Genomic DNA, 20,923 nt, shown 5'->3' with positions numbered 1-20,923 from the left:
TTCTTAAACTGGTGGGGAAATTCGATAAGTCGAGGAGTCAGCACCGACAAGTCAAGAATCGAAAAGTGGAGGAAAGAGAAAGCGAGAGGATATTGATTTTTAGACTCTAAAAACCAAAACGTCGAAAAGTCGAGGATGAAAGTGCGAGAAGTTAAAATTGCATAAAGGACCCCAACGGGTTTCCATAGTTTACAGTTAGCGACATTGTAGAGAGATAATTAATGGACTTTACTTAAGACGAACAAAACTAACTGAGCTTAACATACATAGCCTTTCTACTTAACATGTTATCTGTTCAATGTTGCAATAGCGAAGGGTGCTGTCACAAGTTGTTTTAGATGATTTTTATGATAAATCCAACCAATATTTCGAAGATAGAAATTCCTGTGTAAAGCATATGTTACAATATCTTGTATTTAAACGTTTACCTAAATTGTTTTCGACTTATTGATCTACAAAAAAAAGTAATTACTGTTCTACTCGCAAAGGGGGGGGGGGAGGGGTCTAGGGCGCCATCCACAATCCAAACCCACAATGAATGTCAACAAAATACTGGCTATAACGCTGCCTGGGCGCCCCGGTAGAACATAGATCGTATTACCTATAACATTGATCGCCGATCTTTATCTCGCCGAAGAGCAGTTTTATGTCATATTATGATTGTTATTGATTTTGTAGCCTTCGAGAAGTGACTACAACACTGAGCAACTTGGAGGTGGTTTGGGGCGGGTCTATAGTGCATGTATGTACATATTTTAACATTATTACTGCTTTATAATTAAATGATGTAGATAGATGTAGAGCACTGAAATTATATTTTATCAAAATCCAAATACAATCTATCGCAATCTTATTGCAGTTAATTATTTTGAAATAGACTATTGCTTGAAAACTATGGAAAGTAAAACAAGAGTACACACTGAAATAGGGCATGTCGATACTAATATAGAGATTGTCTATTAATTCCATAATCACCTACATAGCCTTACATTATCTATATACAATCAACCTAACATTTAAATTACTTACCTGTCATTAAGAAGAGACAGAATATACACCTTACGAGACACATGATGTCCTCTGACCTATTGCCGGTCGATACTTGTATAAAGTATTATTGATAAAACTAGTTACACCTGTTGTTGTTATCTCTATTATGCAAGTTTCCATATTTAAATCCCCGACGAGCTGTTGATGTCTAACAATAGATATTATGAAATCTGTATCTAGGGTTGAAAACTTTTCTTAGAGGATTTGCTTTTCATTTTCAGTGAATCCTGCCCACTTGATTTCGATATTATGCGGTGTTTTTTTTATATATCTCAGTCTCTATCATCCAGAAAAAATATTCTACGAATATTAGTCTGGATGCGTTGTCATCATTTGAGAAAAATACATCATTGGCTAGATTATCCGGTCTTTTACATCCTCATAAACAAAGTCTAAAGGAGGTAACTAGTCCTAAAACAAGATGTTGACGCCCATGAAATTAATTCAAGAATGCCATTTCAAAATACCCATTTGATTGTATGCCAGTTCGATATCCAACGCTCTTATTCTTTTATTTTAAAATTTCTCTCTTCATGGGCCATATCTATGTTTTTAAAATTAATCCTAATTCGTCGTCACGGTTCATGTTTGTTTATGTTAATGCAAGAATTATGGGATTTATTGTGGGAAGGGGCGCAACTCTTACTTGAAATGGCCAGAAGATACTGGATAATCAACCACATTAAAAACCAAACTCCCGGTTACGCAGTACGTTGAGGACCTGGATGACCGAGACTATATATGTCTCCGCGTATTGTGTCTTATCTGTGGGTTTGTTTTGTGAATTTTGTTTCTGTGTGTGGCCTCGTTGTCATGCACTTACTGTTTTAAAACAAATTGATGTATGAAGATTGCCTTAACTACAGTGGTATGTCTGACCTACTCGCGTTCGATACAATGAATGAGTTGGTATGAACAGAATATCAGCTTGTTAGAAATTTAAATACAGACCGATCATTATAACAAAAGTTTAAATTAAGATAAAATTCATATTTCTTCGTTTTCTTCTCCTAGATAATGGCCAACATCTGACCATAGTTAGTAACTGTCCGTGCAGTAGATAAACAAAATAGACACCAACACTGTTTTCATCGTCAGATATTATTAGACCAACGTTTCGAAGAGGTACCATCTTCTTTTTCAAGGTAATAAACAGGGGCGGATCTAGGAATTTTGAAAAGGGGGGGCGCCGCAAAATGAGGGAACTGATCGCGGAGACGGGGCACACCGCTGAGAGGGGTTTTTTGTTGGGGGGGGGGGCAAGAAAATTATCCGTCATTTCCTTGCATTTGCAGCCATTCCAAGAGCTATTTGGCTGATATTTTCGTCTAAGTAGACGTTCGGAAAGTCTTAAAATCGAGCAGAAAAGCCAGTTAAACATGCGACTCGAAAATTGTCAAGGCGAGCGAGGCATTATGATGGGGAAAAAAGACGAATCTATTCCCTAGCCACTTCACTATTTAAGCCTTGTAACTTGTACTGTGCACACATGAAACAATGCTACATCAAGTTGCACTCATGCGCGTAGGTGATGGGCATGAGTGTATACGCGCCGATTCCACATGATGCTATCATTGATGTCTGTCTATAGTCACTCTATAGGATTAGGGCACCGTCAGCTAAACCACAAGAATTCGTTTGAAAGTGGAAGCATTAATTAGATCAGACTGGTGTGTTTGGGTCGATGGTTTGAGTCATTTGGGATCCCCGCAACGGGTTGGGAACGGACATATTTGGGTCTGAGAAAAGGCACTTTCTGTAGTAAAAAAGGGCATTGTCTGATAAATAAAACATTAAAAATAATGTCTAAGGAAACAGAAATGACGTTATAGAGAACTATGACGAAGAGTGTGGAACCAAGAGCGCGTGAAAAGGGGGAAAGTACTGAAAAATGTTGAAGGAAAGTCTAAAGTATTGATGGGAAAGGTGGTTTGAGAACAGACACTAAGCTAGTTGACCGACATCTTAAGTCCTAAATCGACCATTTTAGCCGAAAACACTAAGTATACTTCGAGAATTTTGTTAATTATCTATTCTTCTTCTATTTAATAAATTTAAAAAGTTGTGTGTATGACAGATGTGAAACGGAGAAGAATCGTATTACAAGATTATAATAATTTTTGGATATGGCAGCCATTTAGGACAGAGATCTGTCCTCTAAATATGACATAGATGGACCTCTGTGTGCAGAATGGCTTTTATGTTCAGAATGCTAGGAACCTCGGTTTTTGTGATGTTGTCTCAAATGTGTCCCAGTAAAGCGAAATCAAACTAACGTCTTAGGTAAACATCCCGTTATTTTGATTTTGCTTTGAAAAATCCTGTTTAGATTCCTAGGTCATTTCAGGACTAACATATGGTTCAATTTGCGCGTGGGGGCCTTTAGCAGTGGGAGGGAACCGGAGGACCCGAGAAAACCCACGTGGTTGGACAGGCGACCCTTCTCCTTGTCGCGTACAACCGAATCGAAACCACGTTGACTCAATGACATACCTTATATGATGCAGCGCGCAGGCGCTAACCATTCGGCCATCCACCCCGCCCGCAAACAAGATATATAGCCTGTGTGTTGCTTTAGAACCTAAATCCCATTATGTGCCCATCTGAATTCGAGATGTTGTGGGAGAAGGGCGCAGACCGAAAATTTTCTTGCTAAGATTTCGCGGAGCGCCGGTTACCAGTTCGGGAAGTATATAGGGGGATTTCTACTCTCGGAAGGCGTCCCCTTACGTAGAGGCTGTCTTATTATTCAAAATTAAGTAACTCCACTTTATTTAAATTCCTATTTTATTGAAAACTCCCTTGTTTCCAAAACTGACATCTTGCTCCGTTCACAGACAAGTAAATCCCTTTTCCTTCCAAAATGCAAACGGGAATCCATGAAACGTACTTTTAATTATTCTGCTGTCTTTATGGAAATGAAATAAAATGAAATGAAATGGGGTTTAACGTCCTACTGTTCTGCTCTGAACTGGACTAATGAAGACGGGCATACGCCATACAGTGTGCTATGAGGGAAATTTTGTCCGGACAGCGGCACTATGGCCTACTCTTATATTGAATTCCAACTGTCAAGGGATCTTTTACGTGCACGCCAATGTGTACATGGGACCTCGGTTTTTCGTCCCATCCGAACGACTAGACAGCTGGCATTGTCAGGCCATCCGTTCTGCATCAGGAACAATCTACCTTTTGATGTAAACGTGATGAAAATTGAACGATTAAACTGAAACACATTTGTATTTAGCACTGAAGAAACCATAATATTCAAATGATGCCATACTTACCTAATTTTGATGGATTGTTTTGTTTTTTGGTTTTTTTTTTGTTTTTATTTTTTTTTTGCATTCACTTAACCAGAAATTGCACTGATGAAACAAAATTAATGACAATGGCAGAAAACATGTCCCTATTATAGCATACTTACTACTCCATTGAGAAGCACTATACATTGTTTATTACATTGATTTTAAATGTTTTATCCATTGGTCAATTTAAAGAAATTTCGATTACAGAATAATTTATAACCGAAATAATGATCGATTCCCGAAAGGTCGCATTTTATTTTACCGACTATAAAGCAAACAGGGTTTTTTTTTTCCAAAACAATATTAATTCTATTTTTTTCACTTACCCGTCTGCCTGAAAAGCCTGATCGCCCGGATTATTCCTTCGTCACGCAACATACATCATTTGCATATTTAAGTTACCGGTATGATATGTAGGAAATGAAAATTGGATTTTACGTCCTACAGTCTGCACTGACTGGGCTAATGAAGACTGGGGTACGTCATACAGTGTGCTATGAGGGACATTTTGCTACAGCCTACTCTTATTTCGAATTCAGGTGCTTCATTTACGTGTACGCCAACGAGAACACATGACGTCGGTTATTCGTTACATTATTCCATCCTCCACCGCTGACATGGAGAAGTCACGCTGGAAAATCCCGAGGAACTTTCACGGCCAACACAGGGATCGAAGCATGGACCGCCTAGTCGTCTTACCCAATGAGCCACCGTGGCTCCCTGGATGTATGTAGAAAGTGACATAAATTACAAATATTAAATATATACTATTCAAAAAAAGTAGGGAATATTTGATTTTGGGGGCATAATACTAAAATATGCAAATGACTACGAAAAAAGTCACTATAGAACCTAACAGAAGAAACATTTCCAGTTACATGTGACGCCCAAACGCACCAATAGCTACCGCATGGAATGCAGGTGATGCTTGGGATCATCATGGGGGTCCAACCCAAGATTTGCACGACTCTGACTTTGAATGTTACAGTCATTGTGGCATTGAATTCCAGGGTGGAAACATCAGTTTAATTGTTTTAGTGACCAGAAAACAAATTTTGATATGCGTCGGCTTACCCAAAATGAAAGGTTACGTGCCCTTGGCATGCTACAGATCGGCACAACACAGGCGGTTGTGGCGCGGACGATGAATGTTTCTCAGTCTGTCATAAGCAGGCTATGGTCCAGATACCGTGATACACAATCTGTACAGGACAGACCACGCTCAGGTCGACCAAGGGCGACAACTCAAGCCCAGGATCGATTTATCCGTACCTTGGCCTTGAGAAATCGTGTCATCACAGCAAATCAGATCAGCGCTCGTCTTCAAACAGACACTGGTGTGAGAGTGAGTGGCCAGACGATTCGGAATCGACTGCATAGGGGTCACCTTCGCGCCCGACGTCCTCGCGTGATCCCTTGTTTGAGAGATCATCACATTCAGGCAAGACGTCGTTGGTGTAGGGATCGTCAACACTGGGATAATCGACGCTGGAGCAATGTGATGTTTTCAGATGAGTCAAGGTTCACTGTTGATTTTTTGGACAGACGTAGGAGGGTGTGGCGTCGTCGAAACGAGCGCTTCCAAGACGTTAACGTCATCAGACATGATCGATTTGGGGGTGGTTCTGTTATGGTGTGGGGAGGCATCACTATTGCGGGAAGAACGGCTTTACATGTTGTTGCAGGGCGTGTTACAGGCCAGTACTACCGGGACAACATCTTGGCAGTCCATGTTGTGCCGTTCGCACGACGTCATGGCCGCCGTTTCATCTTCCAGGATGACAACGCAAGATGTCACAGGGCCAGGATCGTTACAGGTTACCTCCAACAACAGAACATCACCACATTACCTTGGCCAGCACTGAGTCCCGACCTCTCCCCCATCGAGCATGTCTGGGACATGCTTGGACAGAGGTTACGTCAACGTCAACAACGTCCTGCCAATGTCCAAGAACTTGCTGCTGCGTTGCAACAGGAATGGGACAATCTGGACCAAAATGACCTTAGACGTCTCATTAGGAGTATGCCACGTCGGATCAATGCTTGTTTGGCAAACAGAGGAGGATTTACCCGTTACTGACTTGGTTGTGATGCTGTGGTAACTTTGCTGTTTGACCCCGGGTATCATTTTACCCTTATAATGGTCAGTCTGTGCCTTACTTAGTCTAACGATCATTTGGAATAAATCGATGAATGTGAACTTCATTTCATTTTGTCATTTGTTTCTTCGTCAGTTTCATTAGGTGACTTTAATAACACTTAAAAATCAAATATCCCCTACTTTTTTTGAATAGTATATTACATACGACTTGATCATTATCGGTATGAGGACTTTGTACACGGTACTTTATTTATCAGGGGGGTTGGGTGGCTTAGTGGTTAGCACGTGCACGCTGTATCATTAAGTCTGTCATTGAGTCAACTGGCGTGGTTTCGAATCCCCGGTTGTACGTGACAAGGAGTAGGGTCGCCTGTCCAACCTCGTGGGTTTTCTCCGGGTCCTCCGGTTTCCTCCCACTGCTAAAGACCCCTACGCGCAGGCGAATTATGGAAATAAAATTGAACCATATGTTAGTCCCGAAATGACCTAGTTTGTGTCGAGTGGACGTTAAACCCCATTTCTCTCTCTCTCTCTCTCTCTCTCTCACTTTATTTATCTCAGTATTAAAATATTGACAACGATAGCCTTTCTTGCTTCCACACCACCGGAGGAATATATCTACCATGTAGGGAATCAGAAGAAGGGGACAATATACAAAATGTAAATATGCAAGTCACATAATTTTAACATACCATGATTTATAAAAACAATTCTCATTTATTGCATTTAGTAATACTTTAGGGAAAGGTAATACCAAGTATGGTCATTTAGGATGACGATGACAAAGAGGGAGAGAAATGGGGTTTAACGTCCACTCGACACAAGCTAGGTAATTTCGGGACTAACACATGGTTCAATTTTATTTTAATAATTCGCTTGCGCGTAGGGGTCTTTAGCAGAGGACACCGGAGGATCCGGAGAAAACCCACGAGGTGGACAGGCGACCCTACTCATTGTCGCATACAACCGGGTAATCCAAACTACGCCACTTGACTCAATAGCAGACCTTATGATACAGCGCGCACGTGCTACCCATTCGGCCATCCAATCCCCCGGGTGACGATGATGATGAGAACGACGTTAAGTGGTATTTCAGGAATTGTTATAGTTGATTTTGGTAATAGTATATACTCTGGTAGTTGTATTAGGAAGTGCAGCTACGGGTTTTGTAATATTATGAAAATACATTTGGATTACCGTAGTGATAGTTTTGTTGTGAGCAGGAAGTGAGCCAAACTGGCAAAACATGGTCTTAAGTACAGCAGTTTCAAGTGCTAGTAGATATAGGGTGGTACACTATGTAGCAACAATATCTGGATGACTGTTGGTGTAATTTATATATAGCTGATTTTTGACAGGATGACAATAATGTTGAAATCATCAAAAATATCTGAATGGCTGTTGGTATAATTAGTCGACTTCTTAGCATTTGATTTTTGATGCTGTTCAAGAAAGATTCAATCTGTTTCGCAATAGAAATTGTTAATTCGGGCACGTGTTTGGTTTTGTAACTGATACCAACATGGATCCAGTATTAATTATCTGTAGCATTAAATTCGCCCCCCCCCCTACTTCCACTGTATAACAACTGTTAACATTCCGTCTTGCAGGGATTCCTCACTCGTACAAATCTGAGGAAGTACCGTTGATATATGGATATCCCACCCGCGTATAAGTACCTTGGATAGATGGATGTCCCGCCCGTACAGGTACTGTACCCGCTACTGGAATTACACTAGGGTTGTCACTAGTATAATGTTATTAAAGTAATACTTGTTACACTTGGTGATATCATTACATCAGGGTTGCTGCTATAACCACTAGTGTAATGCTATACATGTAATCTAGGGTTGCCACTAGATAAGTGCATTAGAGCCGTTTTGGCTCCAGTGAGTAAGGCACTACCTCGCTAATTTGCAGGTCCCATTGTTGGTTTAGAAATTTCCTCTGGTTTTCCGGCGTAGTTTCAGCTTGTCTTGGTGCATCTGGACGTGCACGTAAAAGACCCATTGACAGTTGGAATTCAATTCTGTCCGGGCAAAATTTCGTTTATAGTTCACTCCATGGCGTGTGCCCGTCTACATTATCCAGGTCTGAACATAATATTAATACAACGCAACAAGTAAAGGGGTGGAAATATATACACTATACACCAATAGGCCTAAATAGGCCCAATATTCATACGTCAAAAACAGAAATAAAATGAAATGGGATTAACGTCCTAATTTTCTGCTCCGACTGGGCTAATGAAGACGAGCATACGTCATACAGTGTGCTATGGAAAAAATTGGCCCAGACAGCGGCGCTACGGCCTACTCTTATATCGAATTCCATCTGCCGAGGGATCTTTTACGTGCACGTCACTGTGTACACGGGACCTTGGTTTTTCGTCCAATCTGCACCAATCCGCAACAGTGCTGCACCACTGACAACGAGGAACCACGCTGGAAGTTCCCGATGAACGTTCTCGACCAACTCCGGGATAAAACACGGGACATCGACGTTAGCGAGCCAACGTCTTACACACTGAGCCACCATGGCTCCCACGTCAAAATAAATATATATGTGAATAAATAAGACAAACAAAAGGAACAAATAATATTTATTCTTATAATGAATTGCATGGTGGTCGCAATAGCGAAGTGATTTCTCCAAATTAGTAACCAAAATAGCGATGACCACCATTCCATTTAGTCAATGATGACACCAGTGCCAGTGCTGTCTATAACGAAATATAGAAAATGAAAATTCTTAAGGCACAAGCAGCACATTTATTGAACTCAGATCGTCTGCTATCGGATGAAAAATAAAATTGTTTTATTTAACCCGTTTAGAGTGTTCTGGTTGGGGAAGAATCTTGTAAACAGCAAATTAACAAACAAACTCATCGGTTAAACCTTTATCCTTATATCCACTTCACACATACACAACGACTGATTGTGTCATGATAGAAACGTGGAGAGCATGATGGGGCACAACCTTAATACGCGAGTATGGAACATGCACCATACTCGCTAAGCGAAGTCGTGGTCGAACTGAAAGTGTGCCGATTTCGTAGTGAGAGTTGGTACAGACTTATGGTGGCCTGTTAATGAAATACGTTGATTTATACCCTTTTCTTGTAATTTACAGTTTAGTAACCACGTGTTCACAAACTGGTATTCATTTTGTACAATGTTTTCAAACGATTCGAACGACGAACTGATCCGAGAAAGTCAATTTGTAGAAAATATGGTTAAAAAAGAAAACGTAGATTCTGAAAAAGAATTATTCAAAGCTAGTCAAAGTGCAAAATTTTATTCAGAAAATATTTAACAAGGACCGTTACCAGTCCGGGGGGGGGGAGGCTGCAAATAGTTTCGCCCCCCTTGTGAAAAAATTGTCGACCATTAAAACAATAGATATACCTTGTCCGTCAATTTTACAGCACCCCTGAGACCCCATCCAGGGATGAAAATTTTGAAAATTTAACTACCGCAAATGCGTTTTTCTGCTTCTCTAGCCCGTGAGTTAAGCAACTCTAAATTTCTCTAATGCTTATGTATATCGAAATCCCACTCTATGCCGAGCTGAATTCCAAACACCTAATCACACTGTTGCTGCTGCATTCACAACTAATAATCGATGCCCGAAAAATGTCGCATAAAGTAGAGTGGCTCCAGACACTCGTGCACTTTATTCTACCAACTGGATGAATTTTTTTTTCTCTTTACTGCCCGAAAAGTCAGATTGCCCGAAGATTGAGGGGGTGGGGCAGCCAATTTTTGGGTGGCCGACGAACAGGGGTAACGACGTATTGCGCCCACACTGAAGTGTGTGCTTATTGAGATGACAATAAAACATCAATATCTTAACAATTGAGTAAACATCTTTAAAGCAGTAATCTTACCTTGGCAAAACCTTCCGGTATAAGTTGATGGACATTTGCAGGTAAAGTCACCGGGTGCTGGTTTACAAATACCACCATTTAAACAAGGCGAGAGATCACAGAGATGAACTGTAATAAATTTAACATGATTAGTTATGGATCGCAGATATTGACTGTAGTAAAAATAATATGATTAGTTATGGATCATAGTGGTTGACTGTAATAAAAGTAGCATGATTAGTTATGGTACACAGATAACGATTGCATGAGCTGTAACTAATAACGGGTAGCAACACCCTTGATGTTACTTACAGCTGCATACTCTTCCAACAAATCCATCAGCACATGCACAGGCAAAGTTACCAGGAGAAGGCATACACGTGGCACCATTCATACACAGATTACAAAGGTTGACTGTAATAAAATAAGATATAATTGATCATTGAGTTGTAACCAAGATGAAGAGAACTCGACGTATATTTATTATAAAAAGAGTTAATGAGAGAGAGGGGGGGGAGAGGGAGAGAGGGGGGGGGGTTAATGTAGAGGTCTTTAAGCTGTTGGAGGAAATCAGGGGTTGGACATGCGATCCCACTCCTTGTCACATACAAACGGAGAATCGACCCCAGTACGCCACTTGATTCAATGACAGCCAGTCGACCACAACCCCGGTAATTAAAAATATGTCTAGTAGAAAATAAAAAAAAGGTTCCTTTAGTAAACTCGTTAAATTGACGAGACCACCATCGCGAAAACTTCCTAAGTGTACGAGTATCCGGTCGGATCAAATTGTCTATCGTTACTGCAGGCCACCAGAAAAGGGGATTGGTCAGAGAGTGTGCTTGTAAAAATACATAATATGATTAGCCATGGTAAATAGATTACTGACAATCAGTACAACGAATGCACGGAAAATAACAGATATCAGAAACTGAGAATGGCGACGGTTTTTTTTTCTGGAATACCTGTTATCACTTCTTATTTGACGAGTTCAAATCGGTTTACCTCTACCCACAATCTTCGGCTTCTAAAATACTAGTCTAAAGTAATGCCCCACTTTGATGACTTGTGACGTGTAAATATATTTTGGGAGACATGATCCATTGATACCACTTCGGGAAAATTATTTGCATAAAATATTATCATAAAATACTTCTGTTTTAAATACTAGTCTAAATTAATGCCCCACTTAGATGACTTGTGACGTGTGAATATATTCTGTGAGACATGATCCATTGATACCACTTCGTGAAAATTATTTGCATAAAAAATTATTATAAAATACTTCTGTTTTAAGACATACACGTACAAGAACCCATGACAGTAAGAGTAGGCCGTAGTGCCGCTGTACAGGTAAGATCTCACTCATAGTATACTGTATAGCGTTATCCTGGCTTCATGAGCACAGCGAGTACAGAAAAGCAGGACTTGTAAAATCATATATTAATTCTAAAAATCGTTTAGTCAGCTTACAGTAAGTATGAAACCATGTCTCAAGTTCCAAGCTCTATTACCGAATTTTGTAATGCACTCAAGAATGAGTGACAGATTGGTATATAAAAAAGAGTTATAATTTGGTAAACATTAGCTGGTTCCGTAGGAATGAAAATATCATGTTTAACACGTGATCGAAAAATTACAATTGCATCATTTGGCTTAATTAACCAATCTCTATAATTATTTACATCATATTAGACCAATTAGATCATTGAAGGTCCAGAACCCAAAGCTACAGAACTATCATATATATGAGCATTGGTCAGACAGCAGCTTGATTCTGGGAGGAAAAAGATGTAGCCATTTCTATCAGCAAACTCGCCCCAGTGAGTCTGGCTGGATAGGGTTTGAGAGGATGATTTTATTTTGCAATCTATTGTAAAGTATGCTTATCCAGTTATGATAAAATGTAAAATCGAACTGTTGCATTGTTATTCCCGGTAACGACAAGTGAAATACTAGACGATCACAAGGCTACTAATATATGCAGTAAGAAAAGATGCATGGTCATACGAAGGATGTGGCGACTTGTTTGGGAAATCCGCTTTCTACGTCTGACAGAAAGACCCATGGTGCTACAATGGTAATAAAATATGTTTAACCAAATAAAAAAATCGAACAAATCAGGGCCTTTGTAACGTCAATTGATATAGACCTATATTTACATATGTTTCCTGGGGGATAATAACCTATTTTATAAATATGGTTGATATGATATCAAGCACGAACATAAACCCAATCACAAGATACTACTTCGTGTCAGCATGGAGTTTAAGATAACTGTTACTTGTCTACGTCTTGACATCATGAATTTCAATTTTGAGTTTGGCGAGATCAAAATTACTCTGTGCAGGTTTAAAGGGAATTCATACTTGAGTGTTTTTAGAAGAATTTAAGTGAAAACATAATCCATATTTTCTGACTATGTACCTTCCGATACCCCCCATTGTCATGACAATAATAACAAGGATTAAATATAAACAGAAAAAATCACTGTAATAATCTAAAAGCTGCCTCGAAATCTGTCATGGACGAAAATAAAAAGCATTTTGTTGTCTTTGTAACATTGATGTATCATTGAAGTACATTACCTTCACAAGTTATTCCAACAAATCCATCTTGACAATCACATGAGAAACCCCCTTCTATCCGCCTACAAGCCATGTCATCTGCACATGGATTAGGATTGCAGAAATCGACTTAAAATGAAATATGAAGAAAACATCAGATCATACATGCTCCAGGAAGCCGGCATATTTAAATACAAGCGGGATCATAGTTTTGAAACGTACTGAAAGGTGGGGTTACAGATCTATAGAATTATAAGATATACAACGTAAAACAAGGAAATACACCAACACAACAGCTTTGTCTCAAAAATTGACAGTGATCGACAGCAGCTTATCTCAAAGGAAAACGTGCGGGTTGACCCAATTTCTGTCTTCAAGAATTATGATCCCTATCGTGCTTGTTAAAGCCGGTGTGGGGGGGGGGGGCAACTTAGGAGCTAAGGTAGCAGAAAACTGAATATTGATAGGATTCGTCTTCTCGTGACCCAAAATGCTTCACACACAAATTTTAAGTTCGTGGAATGCTGAACATCGATAGGACTCGTTCGCTCATGATTTAAATAATTCTCACCAAATTTGAAATCAATCTGTTAAAAACTGTATCATTCTCTCATGGTTCCAATATGTAAAGCAATCCACTAAAAACATATCCGCTATCGATTTTACATTGTTTTCGGAAAAGGGGACATAACCCTGTTATTGTGGTTCATCATGGCATGATCACACTGCTTCACGCCAAATTTAGAAAAAAAAAACTGTTGGTTCTATCGCGTCCACACGCCAATTGTTGACGGATCGACGACGTGACGGCATAATACGTTCACACTGAAATATGGGCGTATAAATATGCAGACATATTATCATGTTAAAGATACATTATGGGAGATAAGATAAAAAGAGCTGGCAGTTCTCACTATAATAGTTAAAAACTAGATAATGTAAAGACAATTTGCTGAAAATTTCAGTCAAATTGATCCACTAGAACCGAGAATTAAGCGATTGAAATTTCGACCTAGCCTCGATCATCATTACTAAAGTCTGTACGATAAAAAACATAATCTCGATCATCCATTTTATGATAAAATTATGAATGGAAGTCGAGCAGCAAATGGGATCATGATCCAGTAAATATCGCAGGCTAGCGATGCCATCGAGAGTTGATTAAGGTCTGGATATGTTAATTAATGTCTAATTAATAATTAAGATAAAATTTCAGGCCTGAAGAAAGACCTGCAATTGGCAGATTTAGCTCTTGCATAATGTATGTTTAAGTGACTCTTTATAGATTATTAGTTTTATTGTACTAAAATCGGCTGTACGTTGCAGTCTCATTCATGTTCAGACAACGGAAGTCGGCCATCTTGTATGGAATGCACGGAGTTTCAGTCCCATTAATGTTCAGAGAAATGTTGTTCTGTGTCTGCGATCGGCTATAAAAGATGATTTAATATAGGATAAAACTTACCATCGCACAATTTACCAACAAATCCATCCGGGCAATTACATCTGAAACCTCCTCCTCGCTGAGACACACACTCGCCAGCATAGCATGGGTTGGGATAACATGGATCAACTACAATAGAAGCGTGGAATATTTTAGTAATCATTACATTAGATTGGCTCGACATCATAATTCAACTAAAATATAAGCGCGAAATTACATGGGTGGAGATCCTCATAAAATAAAATATATAGGTGAACTATTGTAGTAGTCATGGTAATACAGGTAAAATATTGTAGTAGTTATGGCATGGTTTGGGGTCGTAATCAACTAAAGTAAAGGTGGAACGTCCAATGCATCATATTATGGACAGGTAGATTTTATTCAGATTATTTATATATGAAGGAGTAATGAAAAAAAGGGGTAAAATCACAAAGTTTCTTGTATATCAAGCTCCGGTAGCAAATTTTTGAGCAATGGCAAAAACTTTGGCATGCCAAATAATTGCCGAAAGACCTTGCGACGGTTCATTTTCGTTACCTTATTTGGTCTACCAGCCATAAGTCAATAAACATACAGAATCTGATGGTTATTTTTACAATGTTAGGATTTTACCAAAATATCACTGTTTTTTATATATAAATGTATCATTCACGTTCATTAAGTACGTGTGATTTGGCTCTATAGAGAGAGTGAAGCAACACATTTTTCAAAGACCCAATATTGTCTTAAGGACCAATGTCATACACCAGGATTATGGCTCCTGATTGTACGTAAAATCGCTTTTTAGTTGGTTCTCTGTCCATCGCTTGCAAAATGTGGGCCTATCTTGCATGGCAACCGCGTGTTCTCCATACGCAAACAATACGATAAAAATACGAAGTAAACAAGAATCTGCTCGATTGTCTTAGGAAGGCAACATGAAGCCCTCGCAAGGCCCTCACAGTGGCCTTATGAAGGGCGAAATGGGCACACGAATTCAACGAGAAAATGAACCATCACATCGTTGGGTTGGAGCAAGAATGTCGTAAGTGACAAAATGTGCGATTTCCATGTTACGATATATTATTGATAGTTGATGACCAACTTTTCAGATGAGCATGTTTTTGCTCGTTATGTTGTCATGGAAACCTGAAATCTTGTCTGTGCGAAATTGTCGTAAGTGAAAAGTTGACCAAATTCTTGAAGCAAAAATGTCGTAAGTGACATTTTTTATTACCAGATTGTTATAAGCTGAATTTGATTTCATGATAGAACATCAATGTCACATAGGCTATGAGGTCATCAACAGTATGATGCCATAATAATTATAATAGTTATATTAATTCTTAATATTAAAATGTATTTGGTCGAGTTTATTTATCTTTTATTTATTAATACTGGGTCAATGTGAGTTTTTGGTTACTTCCTGCACTTACGACAATTTTGCACCCAATATCTAGCCCGAAATTTGTTAATAGATTTTATCTTGTTCATATTTCCCCAAAATATGATATTATAACAGTTATATTAATTCTTAATAATAAAATATATTTGGTCGATTCTATTTATCTTTTATTTATTGGGTCAATGTGCGTTTTTGGTTACTTCCTGCACTTACGACAATTTTGCACCAAACATCTAGGCTGGAATTTGTTAATAGATTTTATCTTGTTCATATTTCCCCAAATATGATATTATAATAGTTATATTAATTCTTAATAATAAAATATATTTGGGCGAGTCTATTTATCTTTTATTTATTGAGTCCAGTGTGAGTTTTTGGTTACTTCCTGCACTTACAACAATTTTGCACCAAACATCTAGACCGAAATTTGTTGGAGCAAAAATGTCGTAAGTGAATTTTGGCTATGAGCCCAAAATTTATACCAGGCCCTGACAACACTCAATCACTCGAAATGTATTATAAATCAGAGATATGAATCTCATTAGTAAATAAATAATGACACGGAATCGTCATTTTTATTTAAATCTTTAAATGCAATTTTCTCCATTTTTTGAAAATGTCACTTACGACATTCTTGCTCCAAGCAATTTTCTGCCGGGGCCTGAGAAACTTCACAGGCGGTCACACGATGGCTTAAGATGCTCTCACGAATAATGGCCTGATGGTTTTACAATCAGAGCCGAATTTACTTTATCGTGTGATCATCTGGTGTCAATTTCGGGAGATTGTGACGCCCTATAAAGCATTTTCCTTAGTCGGTCCTGAGCAACTCTACAGAGCCATCGTGTGACCTTCATGTGTCTTCGTATTGTCTTCGTGTGTGGTTCAGGGGCCATCGTGTGACCTTCTATAGGCATCGCACTTGCGTCGGCTGTTGATTGGCCAAATTTGGGGCTATCTTCGAGCATTAATTCAATTTCCTCTACAAATATGTAATATATTATGACCAACAGAGCTGGGGGGTTTAACGTCCACTCGACACAAACTGCTTCATTTCGGAATAACACGGTACATTTTTTTTTCAGCAATTCGCTTTCGCGCAGGGCCCATTATCCATTCGCAACCGGATGGGTGACCCGGAGAAAACCGACGAGGTTGGGTAGTTGACCCCCTCACCCCACGCCTAAATGATGTGAATTCTGACTAAACAAAGTCCATATGGATGTGGATGCCCACGGAGATTTGTAAATTGTCACAATGAGTCCGCGAGCTGACAGAGGTTGGGAGACAATATGGCATAATTTGATCTAATGTATATACTCACCTCGTCCACATGTTTCGATATTGCGCTGTAACTGTAAGCTTGCTGCCTTTGTAAGGGAATACAACTCATTGACGATTCGAGAGGTACGGCTGGTGAATCTTTTAGATGAAACAGGTCTATATCCTTCCACGAATACTGTAGATACTGACAGCATTACAATAAGGTTTTTCAATAGAGTCATCTTGTTTTCTCGTGCTTCAATAAGAATGTATAAATGTTTCTAAATCTAAGTCTTATATACCATTGTGTTCTCATATGATATTGATCTCAAACCAATCACGTATTTGCACAAGTAGCTGACGGAGGTTTAATCTTAAAATATCCTAAAATATAGCAATTTATACAATATTAACATCACCATGGTTATAATTTATTGATGTATGAAAATATGTATGATGGGTGCGTATATGGAGGTGACGTATATATTGCATATATTATGTGAAGATTTAGGTGTCTTGTGATGATGTTGTGTGTGTGGGCGGTGCCTGTTTAGTATGGGGGCGGGGTGATGGTGTGCGCTTGGTGGGTATGTAAGTATGCAACGTGTAACATAAATTTATAATTAAAATGAACTCTTCTAAAAACCAAATTAATATTGTAAACGTCTGTTTTCTATTTTAAGTAATATAATAATAGTCTTTATTCAGATCTTACAATGAGACATATGAATATAATTTACAAAATAGTTCATACAGTCAATGATAGATTTTGGACAATATGCTACATTCATAATATATGTATTTTTATATATAATTAGTTATCTACATTAGACAGTTCATTTAAACTTAAAATAATCGATATCAATTTACATAGGTTTTCTAAATCGACATCATGACAATTTAAAACTTCCTACATCTTTACATAGGAAGAATATGTGTAATAATATGGTTTTAAATATTTTATTCGGCCACTCTGGAGAAATGGACACTTAAAAACTGCATGAAATTCATCGCCTATTTCGTTATCAGAGCAAAGGACGCAGAGTCGTTTTTCCCAGGGGATTTTTAAAAACACTCCAAACACGATTGGTAGTCTATGATTTCGACATCTAAATCTAGCAAAATAGCGTCTATAGTTTACAGGTAAAGCAGTTAGATATTTTTCATGCTTGTGGGTAGATTTAGACAGACAGTAATTAGCCCATTTATTCGAGGTTTTAACAGTACTATCGCAATCCTCCAAATATTGGTCTCTTAACCTTAATAACAAACACTCTTTTAACCATTTATCGTCAATATTGTTGGCATGGATATTCCAAATAATAGACAAAACAGTAGAATTTAAAGTCTCTTGCTGGGATTATCGGATCTTTTACAATATATCATACATTAAATATGCAAATTTTAACTTTGATCCAGAAACTAGAAACTAACTATTCTACACTTTATAAGTACCTGCAGTGGATAAATACCCAGTTCGCTATAGATCATTACATTAGGGGTGATGCTTTTTATTTGTAGTGAGATTTTGCAAAATCGAAGTTCAACAGAATAATGTCAGTACAACCCCAGACTTCACACCCATATAAAATCATTGGGACATTTGGCAATTAAAAAGATGGATCTGTGTGTCAATAGAAGGGAAAACATTGCTGAAGATGCTTTATTATAAAGTTTATACTTTGCTTTCACAAATGAACCATTGTAATTAAACATGATGCCCAAATATGCATATTCGTCAACAATGTCTAGCTCTATATCTCCATACTTAATAGTGGGTTTGTTTCTAATTTTAACTCTAGAAAATACCATTATCTTAGTTTTCTGTGTATTTATTCCTAGCTTCCGGAGAGTGCAATTTTCATACATGACATTTATCTACAACTGTTTGATGGATGTTTAACTCTTTATAGTGCAAGAAGACTGAGAACACGGGGGGGGGGGGGTGAGGTTTTGACCCTGTGTGGCACTATGCGTCGCTATGCACACAGTTCGGCAACCAAATCAAATATGTCATACGATGCAGTTCTATGAGTCGCTCGCTAGATGTGGAAAGCCCAACTGTTAAAAACTCCCCACATCCAACGTATTGTCTCTGGTTGCATTTGTAATTCATTAACTGGTTATAGGACGTATCGTTAAATGTTTCTTTAACATCTCACGTTGTGTAATTATTTTTATCAGTCTTAAAATATCGTACTATTAACAAACAAGATGACAGGAACAAAATCGCGCACGACTTGAATGTTTTTATATTACTTAACTTATCCTATCTATTATTTAATTGGGGTCTTCCCATATAGCCGACTCACCGAGTTTTGGAAAGTCGACCGCGGCACCCTTTGATTGGATTAAAACGGATTAAAAGCGTTAATGAGGCAGGGACCAGTCATTATTAATATAGTTCACTGAAATTGATTTTTACCACAGACCTTTATTGACTTTTTTGCCGAAACAATTATTAAAATTCGTGAAAAGTTTGTTGACCCCCCCTTACACTGATATTAATGTCCCACCCAAGTGTAATTTCTCTGCTTTTGAGCCATTGAATGTTAATGATGTAATATCAGTGGTGCGTCGAATGAAGTGTAAGTCATGTGCTCTGGACCCAATTCCTACAAAACTACTAAAAGAGTGTCTGGATGAAATAGCACCAGCTTTGACGATTATTATAAATGATGTGCTCTCCTCTGGTATTTTTCCGGATGATTGTAAGGAGGCCATTGTAAGACCTCTGATTAAAACAACAAGTCTTGACCGTAATGCACTCAAAAGTTATAGACCAGTGTCAAATATTTCATTTTTAGCAAAATTGCTTGAAAAGATCATTTTATCTCAAATAATAGATTATCTCACTCGAAACTCACTCCTCGGTAAATTCCAGTCTGCTTATCGAGAGGGGCATAGCACTGAAACCGCACTCCTTAGAGTGCATATCGAGGTTATAGATATGAACAAGGAAGACTGAATTTATTAGAATTTTTGGACTATGTTGTGCTGCGTGCAAAAATTTCAAATTGTGTTATGTTATGTATTATAAATTAAAAAAAAAAAATAAATGCTCCCAAAATTATCTGCTTAATGGGGTTTATCTTTCAGCTTGGGTCTATTGTTCTTGGCCACTCATTCCCATAACGTCGACAAAATTTTCCCGCTAAAATTACCAACATTAAATCTGACGCCAGTATGTCCTTCAAATTTTCATAATTATTCAATTGAATGTCACGCCACTTGGTTGAATGACAGATCTTCTGATCCAACGTGCACGCGTTAACCATTCGGCCACCCAACCCCCCTCTATTATATAAAGACAAGTTTGATATTTTACGTGACTGTTAACACAATCTATTAAGAATTAAAAGACGAAAAACGTTCTGGACAACACAAGCTATTATTTTATGTGACAGTTAACACAGTCTGTTAAGGATTAGAAGACGAAAACCCTTCTGGACACAGACCCGCTTGTACGTAGGGGTCTATAGCAGTGGGAGGAAATCGAAGGACCCCGCTTCTTGTCGCTAAAGACAACACGGGAATTATTCGGTAATTGAATAAGAACGCGTCTTAAATAATGTATTTGCTTGCTGAACCTCACGAAGCAAAAACTGTATTATTTATACAATTTAACTAATAACAGTTAAATAAATTAACAAATTAATGAATTAATAATAATTTAATGCTACAACTGCTTTTTATGCAATGATTTTTTTTGTCCTGTCTCTATTAGCCTCAGTGGCGAAGAAACGTAAGCCACTAAACCCCATTTCATTTTCAAACAGTAAGGTCGGTTAAGAAGAAAAGCCCTTTAGCGTCAGTGACATATCATTCCTTAAGGTGATAATAATATAGACTGAAAATAGTGTAATCGTTAACCAAAGGGCATAAGTTATTCAAGAAAACATTAATCGAATATCTGTAAATTGTTTAACGAGATTAAC

The 20,923-nt window shown here is 38.3% G+C and overlaps 1 long non-coding RNA gene across 1 annotated transcript; it reads right to left on the bottom strand.

The window, feature by feature from the left end:
* Nucleotides 1-9,086: 9,086 nt before the first annotated feature.
* On the bottom strand, nt 9,087-17,151 carry LOC126829346 (uncharacterized). Its single transcript, XR_007683363.2, has 6 exons — nt 17,047-17,151; nt 14,360-14,467; nt 12,916-13,023; nt 10,640-10,741; nt 10,349-10,456; nt 9,087-9,181 (listed from the first exon to the last, which is right to left on the bottom strand). It is a non-coding gene; the product is annotated as an uncharacterized LOC126829346 (long non-coding RNA).
* Nucleotides 17,152-20,923: the final 3,772 nt, after the last annotated feature.

This window comes from Patella vulgata, chromosome 8 (assembly GCF_932274485.2).
Source record: "Patella vulgata chromosome 8, xgPatVulg1.2, whole genome shotgun sequence".
Taxonomy (NCBI): domain Eukaryota; kingdom Metazoa; phylum Mollusca; class Gastropoda; family Patellidae; genus Patella; species Patella vulgata.
This window is presented reverse-complemented; position numbering and strand designations above follow the sequence as displayed.